The sequence below is a fragment of the Ischnura elegans genome, chromosome 6 (genome assembly GCF_921293095.1).
Source record: "Ischnura elegans chromosome 6, ioIscEleg1.1, whole genome shotgun sequence".
In the NCBI taxonomy this organism is placed as follows: domain Eukaryota; kingdom Metazoa; phylum Arthropoda; class Insecta; order Odonata; family Coenagrionidae; genus Ischnura; species Ischnura elegans.
Window position 1 is genome coordinate 60,182,393 of NC_060251.1, and position 18,612 is coordinate 60,201,004.

Consider the following 18,612-nt stretch of genomic DNA (forward strand, 5'->3'; position numbering starts at 1 on the left):
CTGCGGTTTATTACCCTCGCAACACCTCGTGACACTGCTCTCATGGTTTTCGGGTTTACACATGGTTCGGACGATTTTTCGTGCCTAATGACGAGTTTGCTCAGCCTCAGGCGGCAATTAGATTGATTTCTACTCGGGAGTGATCACTTAGGAAAATGGTTACTTCTCAAGTTGGATCCGATTTTTATGGTCAATTGTATTCAAGTTCTCTAAATATGAAGATTGGAATGGATTTCTCATATCTCTTGTATAGTACTGGTTATCTGTTCATGATGGCCCTTACGCTGGGTTTCTCTGAGAAAGAGAATGGAATCCATATATAGCATGAAAAGGAGTAGACCTAATTTGAGTGTACCTGGACTAGCCACGGAGAAAACTTTACCGTCACCCACAAAGGACAACTTAGGCAAAAAAACATTCGCTTTGACCGGGATTCGAACCCGGATCTCCCGATTTCCGGTTGAGTAATAGCGAACACCTCTAAGTGTTATAAGTTCGGGCTTTACTCTCCGGCTGTTACGCAGTGCGCACCACAGGATTTGGACTGCAACTCGGATTATATGCTCAGCTGTCCCGACCATCTTGTCTGGTATAGTCCGCAAATTTCCACTTAATAGCTTAACTGGCCAAAGCATGGATACCAGAAATCGGGGAATCCGGGTTCGAATCCTGGTCAAGGCGAATGATTTTTTTCTCTATGGAATTTTCGCACAAAAGGGAGTAGATCTTATTGTGAATTGAAAAGAGGTGGCCAAATTAGGATCTGAGACTAACCAGAGATAATCGCAGAATGATACATGTACACCTAATTAACCGGTGGAATACTTTGATAATAATAATAATCATTTGGAAGGGAAATTTAATCAAATTCATAATGACGGCCGGACGAGGATTAATCATCGTAAGCCCTTTTCGAGCCTTTCACCCAATTATAAACGACCGGATCTTGCCACTCGATGGATTTATTACGGCCTGAGTGAGTGGAGAACGAGAGGCGGAAGTGTGTCCTTCAGCAGCCCTATTTTGAGGGGAAGAGGCCCTTATCGAACGGGGGAGAAATGTTCGCAAATAGATCGGAGGAACACCTGTCGACAGAAGGCAAAGAAAACGAGCCGAAATAATTAGGAAATGTCTCTGCATCAGCCTTTTTCCTCATTAAACATGCATTGCCACGGGAAAAAATTATCCCAAACTGGGAATCGAATCACATACGGAGAAAACTTTACAGAGTCACCCACAATGGACAAATTAGGCAAAAAATCATTCGCTTTGACCGGGATACGAACCCGGATCTCCCGATTTCCGGTTGAGTGCTAGCGAACACCTCTAAGTTGTAGTAGTAGGTTCGGCTTTCCGGGTTCCACTGCGCAGGCCACTACGCTACGAGATCCAGGTTCCTGAATTCTTACGGCAATTGTACCGGCAATTGGCAACAGTGGCCCGGAAAGCCAAGGGTCCGTGTTCGAATATTACAAAAGAGGATCCTCAAGTCGGCCTGTAAATGTGTTGTCAACTACCGCGCATTTAAATATGTGTACAGAAGTCGCCACTCGCGTCGCGAACGGACAACTTGATCCGAGTTTCACGCGGAAGTAAGGTATAATTAGGGGTGTTAACCGAAATTTAGATTCATTATTATGTGATCTATCAAATTAATTACTTTTCAATGCTATTCCTCGCAATTACAAACATTATACTGAAAAGTATTGGAATGAAGTGGATCGCATTGCACTCATCACCTTGCCGCGGACATTTTTGAGAACCGATTAAAATGCAACCGAAGTGGCAACAGAAATCAGCCTTATTGTTTCTTGATTAATTTACTCGTTTATACTGACTCAAGAATTTCATTCCCTTTTTCGATCTTGATTGACTATTTTAGAAAAATTTTGCCTTTTTTACTTTTTTCTTTGGCGTTAGTTATTACGTTTTTTTAACTAATGATATTAATTATTTGATTTCATCGTAATAAATCATTTGGAACGACACTAGAGTGTTTGATTTGCATGAACGACTAATTTGTTTAATATGTAGGGCATTTCAACAGTAACTGGTTGGATATATGTTGTTTAGAGTAGGCGGATGCTGTTACCAATTTTTTCTATGCTAAACATAATTCGTGCCGCAAATGTGTATGAGATTATCAGGCATGGGAGTCTTTCTTTTCACCTAAAATCACAGTTTTATCAACATATTCGGTTGACTTATTGATAAATATTTTCGACGAAGAATAATTCTCAGTTATATCACTCGTCAATCAGAAATTTAATTTTATAAAAAATTCCGTCATTCTAGAAGTTCATGATATCATCAATCATCATACATACGGTACAATACCTAATTGCCCACTGGAAAGCGATGAAGATATGCTGCGTAACATATTTCCAGCTGGATAGTTGCATCAAGTGCCGTCTACACCTCCATCCCCTTTTTCACTAATTGAATTCCAGTTGAAGACTCGAATATTTCACTTCCAATAGCTGGGAAGGTTGGCTGCTGAAAATACAGGTTCCTTCATTTTTGATGCTCGTACTTATCGAACGCAAAACATATAATGAATGAGCATACTGTTACGTATCTATTTGGGCTTGAATGGTAGGCTTTGACCTCAAACGGAAAAGGGGGAAAAAAGGGTATCATGTGGAGCAAGGGTCGGCAACCGCATTCGGCAAAGAATCTAAATGAAGGCCACACAACTAATTGTAACAAAATAATTTAATTTTTACCTTGATGATATTAAGAATTCGTACTGCTGATTCGTCAATGTAATTTAATGCAAATATCTCGAAGAAATGTGAGTCGTTGTGACCCACGTAGCATTGATAATTTGAAAATACGGCCTGCGGGTACCTGCCATTTTGAATATGCGGCCCTCAAGCATGGAAAGGATTCCGACCTCTGGCCTAGGGCTTGTGCAGACCTGAGGAAGCAAATTGTGTTCGTGACGGTTGATGGAACTTCCTCCTACTGTCGTAGACGCGAGGGAATTCATTAGTTCCTTACTCATAGATGTCAAGTAAATGGGCCCCCTCTGGTGGGAATTGAGGAGGAACGGTAGCTGTACTTCATCAAAGCCCCTCTGGTGTCGCATACAGTTATTCAGAAGAGTTTCAGATGCTCGCTTCTTTGGCTGAACACATCGGTGAGAGCCATTTCTAATTTACCATACTCTCTTCTGAGTTCAGCGACTTCACTAAACGATTTATTTTTAAAGCAGTAACTTTGAGTAAACGTCCGTCGAAGGTTTTAAGAAGATAATTGTGTTTTCAAGCGTTTCAGAGCGATTTTTTGTTCCAATTTTGCATGCATTGTGTTAACTGCACGCAATCAAGACAATTGGTGAAGAGGCTCATTATGTTTGAAGTGTGACAGGTCATGCTATATTTACTGCCAGGAAACCATAATTCGGAGAATATTTTTAGGACTATATGCTTTTTGTGTAACAACCAAGTCCAATGCCACGGGCGATATTAAATCCCACTTCTTCATTGCGTGCATCAAGTTCCTTGTTTGCACCGAGAATATAACCGCAGGTCATCGTGAATAAAGGCCCGACGTGATGGTTGAAAATACCAGTGAATACACATTATTCCCAGTGACTGTGTGGTTCAGGTTCGCGATCAATGAACCGAGTGAAGGCTCGAAAAGTATCTCAATAAATCCTCATAAAAGCACAGCCATCTGTTCAATGTGTAACTCAGTAGTCGTTGGACAATTTTCAATGAAAAATCGATGCCCTTCAAGGAATGGGATGAAGTCAATTCAAGAAATGAAAGGCTAGGCTTCAATTTTTATTTGAAATTCATCTTTCAGTTCGATTTTGTATCAAACTAATTATTAGCACTGTCGGTGTTATTTTATGGAAATAGTTTCCATGAGAAATATAAGAAATGCTATTGATTAAAAATTAATTTTTGCTTGCGCAATTAGAAAATAGGGGACTGTGACAACTTTATTCCCACATTTTCGCAGTTCCCATGGTAAAATGAATTAAAATAATGGAATTGGTTCTCTTAAGAGTAGCATATTCAGTTGTACCGGGTTTTATGAGCCCTGGGCAAGGAATTACCTTAAAATTCCCTGTAAGTTGTAAATATGTCTTTTATAACTGAACAGTATACCAATTGATTGATTTTGGAGTGGGTATAAAAATTATTTTATTTTGCTCTTACACTAACCAAAAACATTTTATAAGGTGGGCCGTGACAATTATTTAAAATACACTCATTTTTTAAGGTAGACGATATTTCGCGAATGGAACTATATACAGTCATGCATTGATGATACCTAATTTATCTTCAACTAATACTACTTGATTGAAGGTCCGATTAAAAGGTGTGTTATCGCTGCTATTGCAAAATATTTTCTTGTATTAGTTAGATTCCAATTGTACAATTCCCGATTATCTTCATTGATGGATAAGAGTTGCACCATACATGGATTGAATCCCTTGAAAGATAGCGCAAAAAGTCAATATGTTCTTGGAGTGAATTTTTTCAGGGAAGCGACTCTTTTTTTCTCCATATAAGTAACGAATTTTGAAATAATAATGTCTAAATCAATGCTAACCATACGAGATATTTTTCATTAATTTAATTTCATAAATGGCGATTTATCGTTAATTCGCTCTTGTGTGTCCCTTGAATCATTATGTTACTAAATTCACTCCTACCATGAACGTCAGATGTGAAGTATTGAAATCATGTTCTTATCATAGCGTGCAATGGTAAATGGAGTGTAAAGGTTAACATTTTTTCGTATCATTCGAGGGAGAGAAGAAGTTGACCTGTATGAGGGAATAAGGGAGACCTAAACCCCCTCCCCCCGCTCGCGAATATACGATTTTCCTGATTTACTCCAATTCCCTTTTGTAAGTCACCACACAACTCGTTCGATTCTTTTTTTATCTACCCTCTCTCTCCGTCTTCGTCCTATTGGATGCAGGCCCGGGGTGTGAGCGTGACTTTCTTTCACAAAGGACTCGTGAGACATAACTCACGCCCGACCGACGTTCTCCCGAGTGGAGAAAAGGAACAGTGGAGTAGAACGGGAGCCTGCTACATCTGATATATATTACCGCTCCAAACCTTGCCTGTTTCCCCCTCTTGCAGTGTTTACTACCCCCGACTGGATGTATGGGATAGGGGCCCCGCGGGCCCCGGAAGCCGCCGAGGATACGCGAGTCGATCTTTTGTGGGGCCTTGCGACTCTGCTGGAACGGTTCTCCGTAACCTTTCCGATTGTGCGAATTTCGACCGTCGCTTCACGTGCCACATTCAGAACGTACCATCGGCATTCCGAATGGCGATTGCCCGGTTGAAATGGCTCCGTACACGTGATGCGGAACTGTGGGTGATTCATTTGCCCCCACCAAACGTTATCATTATTGTGGGAGTTTACTGGACCACCATGATAAAGACATCACCATAATGGTGATGTTTCTAACGTTAATGAAGCAGCCCGTAATTTAGTAGCAGTGCACTTATCATTACAATCCCACAGTGCTCCTCTAATTGGGATGGATTTTTTTCTCTCTTTGTGCGTGGTGCAGGTGTTTCATTAAGTTCCACTTATTTTAAGTGCTTACCCATTGTTATCAGGGCCATTCAACTAGGATCAGCCCTATTGATTCAGTAAAAGCACTTATGGGGATAGCAAACATTAAAAGTAATATGGTATAATATAGAGTCCGTGTAGCAAAGATCGGTCATCAACATCAAATATCAATTCAATCACGAATTAATTTGATAGTGTGGTATCAGGGAGTTACGATAAGTTAAATTTAAGTCGCTCATATGCGGCAATTTTTGCTTCTGTGTGTATTAAACTGGTTTAGTATCCCTATTAAATGTCGTGATGGCCTTAGTCTCTCTTTTAAACCCATGCCACTTGATACTGATTTAATGATATTAATTTGTTCGTATTTGTTCTCATAATTTAAGAATGGGCGAATTTGTTTGGATCATAATTTTCTTGCCTACTGCAGAAAGTTAAATAGTTGTCCGAGTCATATGATTGAGTTACAATTAATTTTATGTGGAATTTTGGCAAAATGAGAATATTTTATTGATGAACCGGTTTCCCTCTTCCTTCTTGAGCATTGGAAAGCGACCTTACGAATCTGTGAAATAAATTGCGACCAACGCAATGAGTAATAAAGAAATCAAGTAACCTAAGGTCGTGTATTATTTTTACTGGTTTTAAAGACTTAATGATGTTAATATCGCCTTGTTTCATCCTTCATTTTGGTTTTTACTGCCGTCTGATAATGTGACTGTAGCGAGTTACGATAAAGATATCTTAAATTATTTAATTTCAATAATTCTATGCTTATGGTTAGATAGTTTAATGAAATAGAGGAATTAACATTTTATTTGTGACTTCTTGCCTTTAGCTATGCTGTACTGTGAATAAATTCTTATTTATTACTGAGGATAGCCGTGAATGATCTCTTTGAATGTAGACACGTTCCTTCATTCACACATTCCTTTGAATGTAGACACATTCCTAACTTCATGAGGTAGTTGAATTCAAAATCTTATCATTAAAACTTTCATTAATTTCATTTTAGTCTCTTTAATACCGGTATTACTAGGAGATTTCTCTGTTGTTACATACCATGAACATATAAAATGAATGGGTTTTAATTTCATCGATAAACCGGTTTCCCTCTTCCTTCTCGCCCACGAATAAGTCGAATTTAAGACGAATGCCCACAAATATAAGACGAATGGGTTTCAATTTTCGAGAAAATTTATCTTGGACTTTAATGCAGGGAATGCTTGTCGATAGTATCCAGCCAATCGTGGAACGGCCGTCAAATAAAAAATTCTGGATGAAGAGTACTTAGAATAAACGCTGTCTTAGGGGATGATTCGATTTACAGAGGCGGGAGCTAGGAAACCAGAGGAGTAGTTGAGGCATGTGAAGATTGAGTGGATAGGAATTGAGTGGGTGAAGAGAGGTCATTGCGATAAGGATAGTCCGACTTCAGGAAGCAGGAATGGAGCTTGCTTCCGTGCTGACGTGGGGGTTGCACCGCGGGACAAGAGGTTGTGGGTCGAAGTTGGTGGCAAGATATAATCGTGCGAATTAATTTCATGCGCTGGGTAGCTCGTATAAATAGGCTAGAGAAACGTCTTCCCCTCAGGCACACCATCCCGGTTATTTATGTCATTTATTTATCTAACTCATTTAAGGTTTTCTCATTGCATTTCTCATCTCATCGCATAGTTTTAGAATGCTTAAACTTACCTCAATGATAGTCTGAAATATTTGTCAATGGTTGAATATGCGACTTGCATGGATATTGCGAATTATTAGGGAATTAATTTGCTAGCAATGAACAAAAGCGGGGTGAGTAGTTTTGCATGTATGCAAGGAAAATAGAATGTGGAAATAATAATGGATATATAAAATGTATTTTCTCTAAAATTATATTTTGATACATTGCACCTGAAATTAACCTTTTTATTTCATGAGCTAAGACAATGATAGCTAGTTTATTATTTCGAGGTTTGCTGCCATATACGCTGAGATCATGGTGCTCCAAACTTAATGGAAATATATTTATCGCAATTTCTGTTTACCTAATCGTAATTACTGACGAACATGTGCTTGCGCTGGAAACCGCTCCATCCAAGATTCTTTATGCTCAATGCTCACAAATGAAGTCAGGAGGCTTTGGACCAAATTTCATTTGGATTTAACATTGACGTGAAGCAACGACTTGTTCGCCTTAATTGCTTTGCTGCTGCAGTAATTATCACTCCTAACAGGGACTCCTCATTGGATTGGTGAAGGGGTGGGTGGATGATTTCTCCAATTTATACTTTTATAAATTTGTTGCTATGAAAGCGGAGAATCTGCAATGAATTCGATCCATCCATTAACACCGTGAGCATAATGCTGCGCTATGCTCCTTTACTCGTTCTACTCTGTTCACTTCGCCGTTATTAAAGCATCGGTAATATGTTTTCCTGTATATTTTTTTATCCGTGAGCCTGAAATTGAAGTTTATATGTATGCATAATCTATGATGGTTCCTACCGCGTCGACGCGTCGCGCGCTCTTCGTGTATTTATTGTGAGTCAAAGGCTCGACTATAACCTTTCGTCATATGAGCTCCGGGGTCTTAAACGGTTCTTCGTTTCGTCTCGGTTGGTTTGTTTCTCCGCTTCAAGCACCTCGTCACGCTTGAGTGTCGGTCGAACTCATTTAACCCGGGTTGCCGGAAAACGAAAATCAATATCGTATTCCAATATCGGCAGCTATTTGACTTCTTACCCTCTCATCTTGTCGCCGATTTTGCACACGACACGATTTCTGCCATTTCTTAAAAAAAATGTTGGCTTCCCTTTTGAATGAGCGACTTAACCGCCGAGCGACACAGTGGAAATCCCACTTGGCCTCGATTGTTTGCCTTCGATTCTCGTGTCCGAACTTATTAAGCTCACCGAGTGTTCATTTCTTTCCCGCCGAGTGTGTGCGGAACACTTATTATTCGGAGAATAATCGAAGAGTTGCATTTCGATAGAACCTCTGCCGGTTTTCGTGCTTACATTTGGTACCAGCCCAGTCAGCTTCCGTGCTCTCATTGAGGGTGGAGGCATTGGATTACAACGTGAGCATGACCAAGGTCAGCGTGGAGAAAATGAAAATTGAACCCTGGGGAAATTCATATGAAAAGAGACTTACTCTTGTAAAAAAAATCCATCATTTCTTTAGAGTATGGATTACGGATGATGGATAAGTTCGAAGAGGCATTCCGTTCGGAAAAGAAATGAGCGATTGCTCTTTGTCTAGCTTTTTTGGTCTTGCTCGTGGAACGTGTGTAATTTAAAATCGAAAAAATGCAATTAAGCGAGGATTAAGTAATTAATATGATGATTTGGCTTACTACTAAAAATCCATTCTGAGAATGCCGAGATAAAGAGTGCCTTTTCAGTTGCCCGGTGCAATGTTCTTGTCATTCTTACCTAAGCATAATTAGAGCTATTCTATTACATATATTCAAGAGTTAGAGAAAATCATAGAAGAGACGTATCCAAGCTAGTATATCTTCACAAATTGGCTGAAAGCACGCGCATTCACTCTTATAATATTCATTTGCAATAATACTTAAGCACAGAGATTTTGGGAGTGTAATCAATGAATAATAATTACAGCTAATCATAATTGTAAGGAATTCTAAAAAACGGCAGGTCTGACTTGACATACATTTTTAAATCAACTATCTTTGATCGGTTATTGTCTGGAAGACAGTGCCGTGTACCAAATTGAACTCCACTATGTGTTAGCTGTTCTTGAATGAGGGTTCGAATTTTTGCAATCGGTTGTTTTATGTTCACTTTAGCCCGTATCAGTTTTATTTTTAATTATACTAGCATAAATTCTTACTGTTTTCTAATATATATAATTTTTATAGCTAATAATATAATATTCGAAGTAATCCGCGAGTGCTAGTTGCTAGAGTATCATTAATTATGCATTCAATCCTTTAGAAGAGGTAATACATCTTTGAAAATTATTTTTCCGTCAAAGACCCAGTGCAGCCACTTCACTACCTTGACATGAATGATGGATGGCTATTTTCAGAGAACTTTTTCGTCTCATGAGTAAGGAGAAATATGTATTACCCGATAAATTAATTTTTATTGCGTGACACAAAATCTGGATTTTCAAGATAAAATACATTCAATTAACGTGAACATTATCAGCTCTCATTTTTAACGAGTGAATTTTGATGAAGAGAGAAAATTTTAACGTAATTTTACAGACAAGGCTAAAAATTGAGTTTCTGATCCGTAGATTCAAGTTGTAGTATTATCCAATAAAGTTTAATTTCAGCTTTATATTCAATGTATCTTATCCATTAAGAAGGATTTCCCTTCTGTTATACACTTTGCAAAAAGGATGAGAGTTATGCACCTCAACAAAGTCAGATCATGATAAGAGGTTTTGCTTTAATTTGGAGGGGAAAGTTTCTTCATTTTTCATCTATCTTTTATTATCTCTAATCATGGATTCCACTTTCCCAGAAAACTATTCCTATTAATCGTAAAAAAATGTTTTCAAAAATGAAAGGGATTTTTTCATCAAAATGTACGACAGCATCATAAATCTTAATTATCTCAGTCCTGGCACAAATCTCGAAAAAAATTGCCAGACCAGCTTTGGAGGCTATATGGGGGGTGCGGCGGATGAAGTTCGGCTTCTCAAGAAGGTCCATTGCTTTTTCTTGTTCAAGATTAAATTGCTTTGGTGGATTGAGATGAGTCTGTTTTGATTTCATTTTGTATTTTCTGTCAGATCGTGTCGTTATGCTCTCTCCTACTTAATCCGTATGCAATAGTGCTACCAAGTGCTACCAGAGCGCATAATCTATTCACGTAAAGCATGGAATGAACTCTTACAAGAATTAGACGCCCCCCCTGTCATATTAAGCTAGTCAACCTATCCTCATCGGAAATTCACCTTCCATTTTACGAGTTTTTCCGTTCTTCGAGATGCTGGTTTTAAAAAATGAGATGAGGTATCTTCTGGCGGTCACCTATGTCGTGGCATGACCTTGGTCCATGATTTTTGTGAATGTTCCTCGTTTTAAGTTTGATGCCGTTTTTTGAAAAATCTAAACAAGGCTTCAGATTTATTAGGGTAAATTTATCCTAGACTTACGTTGGATTAGTATGACCCCAATTTACCTCCGAATATTGTAATGAATTTGACTTAACAGCCTCCTGGTCGAAGCTGATGATTTTTTTCCTTCACTGCGTTTTTTTCTCTCTGTTGCGCATGCGATTTCATTTTAAATTCAGTGTGATGTATGCCGATTGAAGTAACGTAATATATGATTATCTTAGGTCAAGGAAACAATCCTGATATAAATGTGGGTGGACAGAATGCAGAGGAGATAAAGGTCAACTTCCTAGTTATTTAGTTCAGCTATGAAATAATTTACCTTTTGAGATCCAGTGTTTGACTTTTCAAATATTGTGATCCGCTCGAACTATGAAAACATGTGCATATATCGGTAAAATAAAGGTAATACTAAAATTGGATCTACAAATTTAATAAGCTCTTATAAAAAAATTTTTTTTTTAAACCAGCCTTTATATTTAGATTACAGGGGATGAGCAACGTTTATATATGACACAAAGCAAAAAAACTCAGTGACCCCGAAAAACCAAAAGTGACGTATTAAAAAAGTCACTATATTTATTAAATTTTCAGTGAATGGTAAGCCCCCTATGTTTCAAAATGCCACCCCTATGCTTTTAAATGCCTACCCCTATGTTAAAAATGCCACGAAACACGAAAATCGACCATTTGGAACTTCTTAGATCAAAAACATGTTTTGGGGGGGGGTTGACTGGGGGGTGGAGAGAAAAAGTTATATTTTCATGTATTGTCATCGGAAATGAAGAAGTGTGCAAAATTTCAGCGTTTTTGCTTCACAGGAAGTGAGTCAAATTTGAGTTACAAGATTTGTACCAGACAAACAAACAGACAAACAAACAGACAGGTTGGTGAGTTGATATAAAGACTGTAAAAAAAATAAGCCTAAACCAATGCAGAATCGGACAGGAAACATTGTAATCGCCTATATGTTTTCTGCTCACCTTTTTGTTCTCAGCCATTGCTATCCAAATTAGTGTACATATATATCTGCGCTGTCCTTAATCCGTTGCGTCTCTCATAAAAATCAATCGTATCTCAGGTTCGGCAGCTGTTTCGTAATTTTCCCAGCGCATCCTTCAACTTTCATGTCCCTTCCGCCCTATCGAATCGTGCCACACCCTTCTGAGCCGCTCCCGATCTGCCCAGTGACCACGCGTGGTTTTGGCCCGCCGTGTCCCAAGGGCTTTCCCTCGCTCTGCTCTCGATGCCGGCTAGCCATCGGCCACCACCGCCCCTCACTACAACCTACTGTCCTATCACGCGACGCACTCCCTCACCGCTGAATTGACCTTTGTCCTCCGCTCTCCCTATCGCACCGGTGCCTCACCTGTTTCGGTGGCGTATCTATATTTACATTTGGAATTTACTCGATGAATATTAATTTCGCTTGTAGTCGTGAATATTACGAGATCTTATCGTTAATTGATGTACTGTATGTGGATGTAAATGGAGAGAGTTCAGGATCATTAAAGACAACCTCTCGTCTTGCCGAGGCGACGATATGCAAATTTTGTATTTGCATCATTAGTGTTATTTACAAGAGTTATACAATAGTATAATTAAAGCAACATGTAACATGAAGTAATGAAAACACAGTAAAATATGCAAACAACTACATTGACTACTTTTTATAAACTAACACATATTTGAAAATGGTCTAACACACTGAGTTAATTTCAGCTATGAGTTAATTCTCAAGGTAATAATTTGTATACTTTATTGATTGATTTTTAAATATTTTATGTAATCTGCTTCTTCATTACAATGCTGGATGAAGTTTGAAAATAGTCCTGATGATGTAAAACAAAATTTTTGTGACGTCGCAAGTACTTCATCTACAAGTACTTAGATAGATTACGATTGTTATTGATGGAACTTCTACCAGCGTTTCAACTTAACAGTCAGTATGTTGAAACGTATTTTTTTCTACGTAGGGAATTTAACAGTTAGTATGTTGACTGTGAATTTCGTTGGTTATTGGTAACACCAGTCACAATTATTTGTCTGTAAGGAGTAATGTATATTATTGGGGTCAAATTACTTATGTTTAGAGTTCAAATGGTGAAACGATCAAAGGAGGGCCATTTAGTAATACGCTTAGTATGCAAAACTAGCTGAATATCTTCATATTAATCATAATCTGGGCTGTGTGGTATTACTGAGAATTTCAGCGTTTATTTAGTGAGAGTTGCTGGAGTTAGAGGCAGGAAAGACAAGAATGCTTCCTGAATTACTTCTAAAAATTTGATTTTTTCCTTTGTGTCCTAATTTAATTCACCTTTGAGTCCTCCGATACTTAAACCATCCGTGTATGATCACAGGAATTAACCCTTTGTCCTTTCTCCAAGGCATCACACGGCAACAATGGACGCCTTTTGGTCTCCCGGCGTCTTTTCCATGGCCCTGATGAAAATTTTGGAACACGCTGCTCAGAGGAAGGATGTCTGCGACCCAAGATACGTCCCCAATTACATCTCCTTCCCATTCCTCAGCCTAAAGGATGACACAATATCGGTCGCCTCATTCACCTCCACCCCTTTACATTCCCCAACCCTTCCTCCTCTTCATCTATTACTGCGTATAAAAGCCTGGGTCTCTTTCCCGCCATAGAACTTTCAACAATGGCGTCGCCTGCCTTCCGGACTATGCTACCGCCGACAACTCTAGTGGCCTCCAACCTCTTCAGCGACCCACACAATTGCACGTCCCCCCGCCGGAACCCGTGAATAATAAGGAACTCCCTATTTCATATCCCGGAGTAAAAGCGATTTTTTTAAAGGAAGGGACCTCTCGGATTAGCGCATTAACTAAACGAAACTCTTTTTTTTATTCTCAGGGGTATTCATACCCCGAACCTAACGGGACAACAATTCCTCTTTGCAAAAAGCTCTCGGAACATGCTTGCTTGCATTTCCCGTTTCCACTTTAAAAGAGGAGATAGTAAGGAGTTTAGATTAGAAATTGTGAAAAAGAGAGGGAGTGATGTTGAGTTAGTCTCTCTTGTTCAATTCTTTTCCCTTCCTTCCTCTTCGATGTTGCCCCGAAGCATTTTATCAGAAAGGAATTTTTCTGCTTTTTCAAAACTCTGCTTTCGTGCTTGCCCATGTTTCATTGTTATCCCCTCCTCGCTAAGCCACTGCAATCACTCTAATTTTTTTTGTTTTAATCTTTGCCGCTCATTAGGTTTTTTTGTTTCTACGCCTGATTATATGCCATCATATTTTCTCCGTTTTTTGCACAATTTCCTTAATCTCCGCAAATCGCTCCTTTTCATTTAATCCACCCCTATCCTCGTTTCTTCTCGGCATAAATTTTCTTCCGAGCTCGCGGGTGCGAAAGAAGTACGTTCGTACGTGAAGGGCGCCTTTTTTCTAGAGGAAAGCGGACGACAGAATTTATAAAGGCTTAAATTGGAGCAAAAAATCGTAAACCTCTCAGATCTCAAAACATCTTAAATCTTTGCGTGGAAAAGAATCTGGTATCCTGACTCCGGCAGATTTTGACACGAAAATAGTGAAGTGCTATGATATTTTTTATCGCCTCATTAACAATTTCGTGCAGGGTACTTCATATGTACCTATGGTGAGGACGGTTTAACTGCATTATCGACGTTAAAAGTTTTATAATTTCAATTTCAGGTTTACAGTTCTAATATTGCATCTGTATAATTTCGCCCGTTATATATATATCCATCGGAGTGCATTACACTCTCGTTTATTTATTCTGCTCAATTCCATAGAAATCAATGGAGTTTGCTTTAATTTGTTCATTCTAACATTTGTGGTTGAATAAAATGTGTATATTACGTTCTGTAATTAATTAGCTAGCCTTTCATTGGATTCCGTACCTTTGCAATAGTTTTTTATAATTAGAAGATCGCAAAGATTGCGCACGACGTTAAAGCAAGCAACGTTTTATTTATTTTTTTAGACTATGAAAGCCTTATTCCAATAATAAATAGACCTTGTTTTACAGTTAATTGTGTATTTTTGATTTAGGCGTTATTGAGTTATTAGGCATTATTATTTTTTATTCCAAGCCTGAATTATTCAACTCTGTGGGAATTTGTGGATTTGACATGAAATAGCTGTTGGAAATATTTTCGTGGTGGGGTCCCCCTAAATCGATAGAGCTTTTTGTTTGATAGCATGGATAAATTAAATTGTATATACCCTCGCATACAATTTTATTTTCCTCGCCACACATTTTTTTGCCGGAAAATTAACGTTTATTTCATGGTGAGCCATTTTTATTCAGATTTGTAACTTGACCCTTTTACCTCGGGTTGGTTGAAGCAATTACGAAATTTGATTGCTTTTGAGGAACTCTTATTTTTTTCTTCCTCATTTTTTCTCTAGTCCCTTGCTTTAAGAGGAAATGTGTGTAGATGTTGAGGAAATATGAAAATAAAGCGTGCATAAAAAATCTTAATTTCGTACATTGCCTCAGAATGCGAAATCGCTTTTGTCCTTCACGCTCGGATTGCCTTTGCTTGAATAACGGTCGTTTGCGACTCGTAAATTGTACAGAGTGCCAAAATAAAAACTGTGTGCGATTTTTATTGGCGCGGAGAAAAAAATGATATCGCCGCTACTTTATACATCTCAACTAAGGTTTCCAGTCCGCTGCGTCAAAAAATATTTTTGCCGGTGTGGCGCGAACGGTTTTGAGGGCATACTACGGGTGCATTTTAATGCGCTTTTCATCGGTTTCTGTTACTATTTCTCCATCCGTCTCTCAGTTCAAACCCACTTTTTACTTTGAAGGGGGACTTTTTAAATCTGCGTGGAGGCTTATCCTTATATTTCTCCTCATGCTATGATCGCCACGTTGTATTTGAGCTCGCAAAAGTGTGGTTATGGGGTTTGTCAGAACTTCGAGAGCCGAGAAAGTGGTACTTGAATGATTGAGAGCCTTCTTATTTATTTTTTAAACATTTTCTTCATGCTTAATTAGGTACCAACTTTCTATAGTCTCTTTATTCATCATCACTGGTCAACAATCCTAGGATTGGTTTGACGCAGCTCTCCACTCAGTTCTCCTATCAGCTAATCTTTTCACTCCTACGTATTTCTTCTCTTTCACATCTCTCTTTACTTGTTCCATATATTTTGTTCGAGGTCTTCCTTTTCCATTCTTGCCTTCCACCTGTCCTTCGATGATTGTCTTCATCAGGCCATCATGTCTCAAGATGTGGCCTATAAGGTTGTTCCGTCTTCTTATTAAGGTTTTCATGAGGCTTCTCTTCTCTCCTACCCTTCTTAGGACTTCCTCGTTACTAACTCGGTCGATCCATTTGATTTTCATCATTCTTCTGTAGCACCACATTTCGAAGGCCTCTATCCTTGCTTTCTCCGCTGCGGTCATTGTCCATGCCTCACTTCCGTATAGGAGCATACTCCAGATGTAGGTTCTTATGAATTGTTTCTTTACTTCTATATTTAAGTTTCCCGCTGTAAGCAGGTCTCTCTTTTGGTGGAATGCTCTCTTCGCCTGGGCTATTCTGCTGATAATTTCTTTCTTGCTTCTCCCGTCACTAGTTATCTTGCTTCCCAAATAACAGAATTCATCCACTTCTATCAGTTTTTGCCTCCCTATTTTAATGTTGGTCTTGACTTCTTCTCTTCTGCTGCATACTAAGATCTTGGTTTTCTTCGTGCTTATTTTCAGTTGATATCTACTCATTATCCTACCCATATTAACCAGAATATTTTTCAAATCCTTCTCTGTTTCTGCTATAACGGCTATGTCATCGGCAAATCTTAGCATGCTTATTTTTTCTCCATGGATATTCACTCCCAATGCCTTTTCTTTGATTTCCTTAATGGCTTTTTCAATGTAAACGTTGAAAATTACGGGTGACAATGTACAGCCTTGTCGCACTCCTTTCTTAATTCTTGCTTCTTCACAGCTGGGCCCTGATTTTATCACGGCTACTTGGTTTTTGTATAAACTGTGGACGATTCTTCTGTCATTATAAAGAACCCCAATTTCCTTTAGGATTCCAAGCATTGTGCTCCAATCCACGTTATCAAATGCTTTCTCTAAGTCCTGCAGATAAACAGTTTTTTGCTGCAGCCTCTAACTTCATTTTCCAGTATCTCACCGAATATGCGTTGTAGTCCTGCAATCCATGCTGCTGTCCCATGATATATTGTAAACACTTATTACGAAGGGAAAATGCTATTTATGGGACTGATGAGAATATGTAAGTATTTTGATGATTTCCCTCCTGTGAAATGAACCTCTCGGATTATCGATGATTTTTCGGATCAATATAAGGATTTTAATATTATGCGATTTGTAAAACTGCCTAAAAAACCTATGGAGAAAAACTGCTAATTATTTTCTTTTTAAATAATTTGATTATTGCATTGGATGCTCTCAGAATTTTTTAAAAATCTCCCGTTGGTGTATCCGACAGAGCAGGTAAATCATACATAAGGTGGACTAAATGAGACTATATGCGCCCTGCTAGTTTTGATTTTCTCTTAAATATTTGACGATTGTACCACGAGAAGAACGTAGGTAGGTTAAAAAATACTGAGCGGAAGAGAAATTGAAAATTGATTAGATGAACTGATGGGAGCCAAACTGCAACACCCGTTTCACTTAAGAGTACGCTTTCGTCGCTCTCGAGCGGTCTTATTTTCTCCATTCGGGTGTCGCACTTCTCTTTTTTACAATAAACCATCATCTTGAAATTATCTTAGCATATAAAAAGACTCATGTGAAAATTTGCTTGCTATGGAATAATATAAATTATCTATCATTGAAAATTCTGAGGTAAAAATCATCAAATTTACCTCAGAATGAAGGCATGTATGTACCAGGTTATATTGTACATATATGATGTGGAAAATTTAAGATTAAAGGGTAAGTTTTAAACGAGTAGTTTCTCACCAAAAATAATCCAGTAGAGGGGAGGTTATGCATCCTCTGAACCTTAACTCGGGGATGCCTCTCAACTTCCAACTACTCTGGAGCTGGACTTGACCCTTTTGCATAGATACAAGGCATATTAGCTGCCCGTTGAAAGTTGGGACAGAGTAGACGAAGTTGGCTCTTTTGGAAAAACTGAGGGTAAACCTCTGCCCAAACTAAGACGGAGGCGTGTCAATTTCGCACATTCAGGGAGTGGCTAGTTACTTTCCCTGGGTTACATCGCACGGTAAAGACTTTTTAAGTATGGGATTGTCCGAGGGCTTCACTCTCAGACTGACCCGGATAAGTAGCCCAACGTTCTACCCTCCTGGGCCAAAAAATAATCAAAATTTAGTGAATGGACCAATAACTGCGTCTCAAATCGTAGGTATAAAAACTACGCATATAATAAACTTAATAGTATTTTCGAAAATGCGATTTTAGTCATTCTGTTTTGATAGACGTGAATGTACCTTGTCCCTTGTGGATACGGAATCCCAACGTCCAATTTGTCCGTTGTGTCTTAACAAATGTCTCTTACGTGTTGTTATCATTCTGCAACGAAAGTAGTTCATTTTCTCTTGCACAAGGGGTGTGGATTTTGAAAATTCTTGTTTGTATGAGAAAATTGTGAGGAAAAAATGTTGTAATGCGACATCTTCATTAAGTTCGCAATCGCCAATGAGGTTTGCGTTATTTTTTCCCGTCGCATAACATTTGTCTTCAAGTATTTGATTACATCACTAGTGGCATGGATTCCAAATTAATTGCAATATTTTCTGGGAATTTTCAATGGAAGTATTGGTTTAGGCAGTGAAATAAATGGGTTGTTATTATGTGAATGTAATTCATTTTAGTTGTACTTAGAATTAGAATTTAATTTATGACAACATAGCTAACTATCTTAAACCTTTTCTTTTTCAGGTAAGCATTCTCCATGGGTCTGTCGGTGAAGCTTTTGTGGGGAAAGCTTGGTTGATGTGTCAATCTCTACCTGCGCGGGAAACA

General features: G+C 38.6%; 1 protein-coding gene across 26 annotated transcripts in view; it reads left to right on the plus strand.

Moving 5' to 3' along the window:
- LOC124160805 (ankyrin-3) overlaps window positions 1-18,612 on the plus strand; it is a 684,504-nt gene that overhangs the window by 242,132 nt on the left and 423,760 nt on the right. The gene's annotated exons all lie outside the window — the stretch shown is intronic.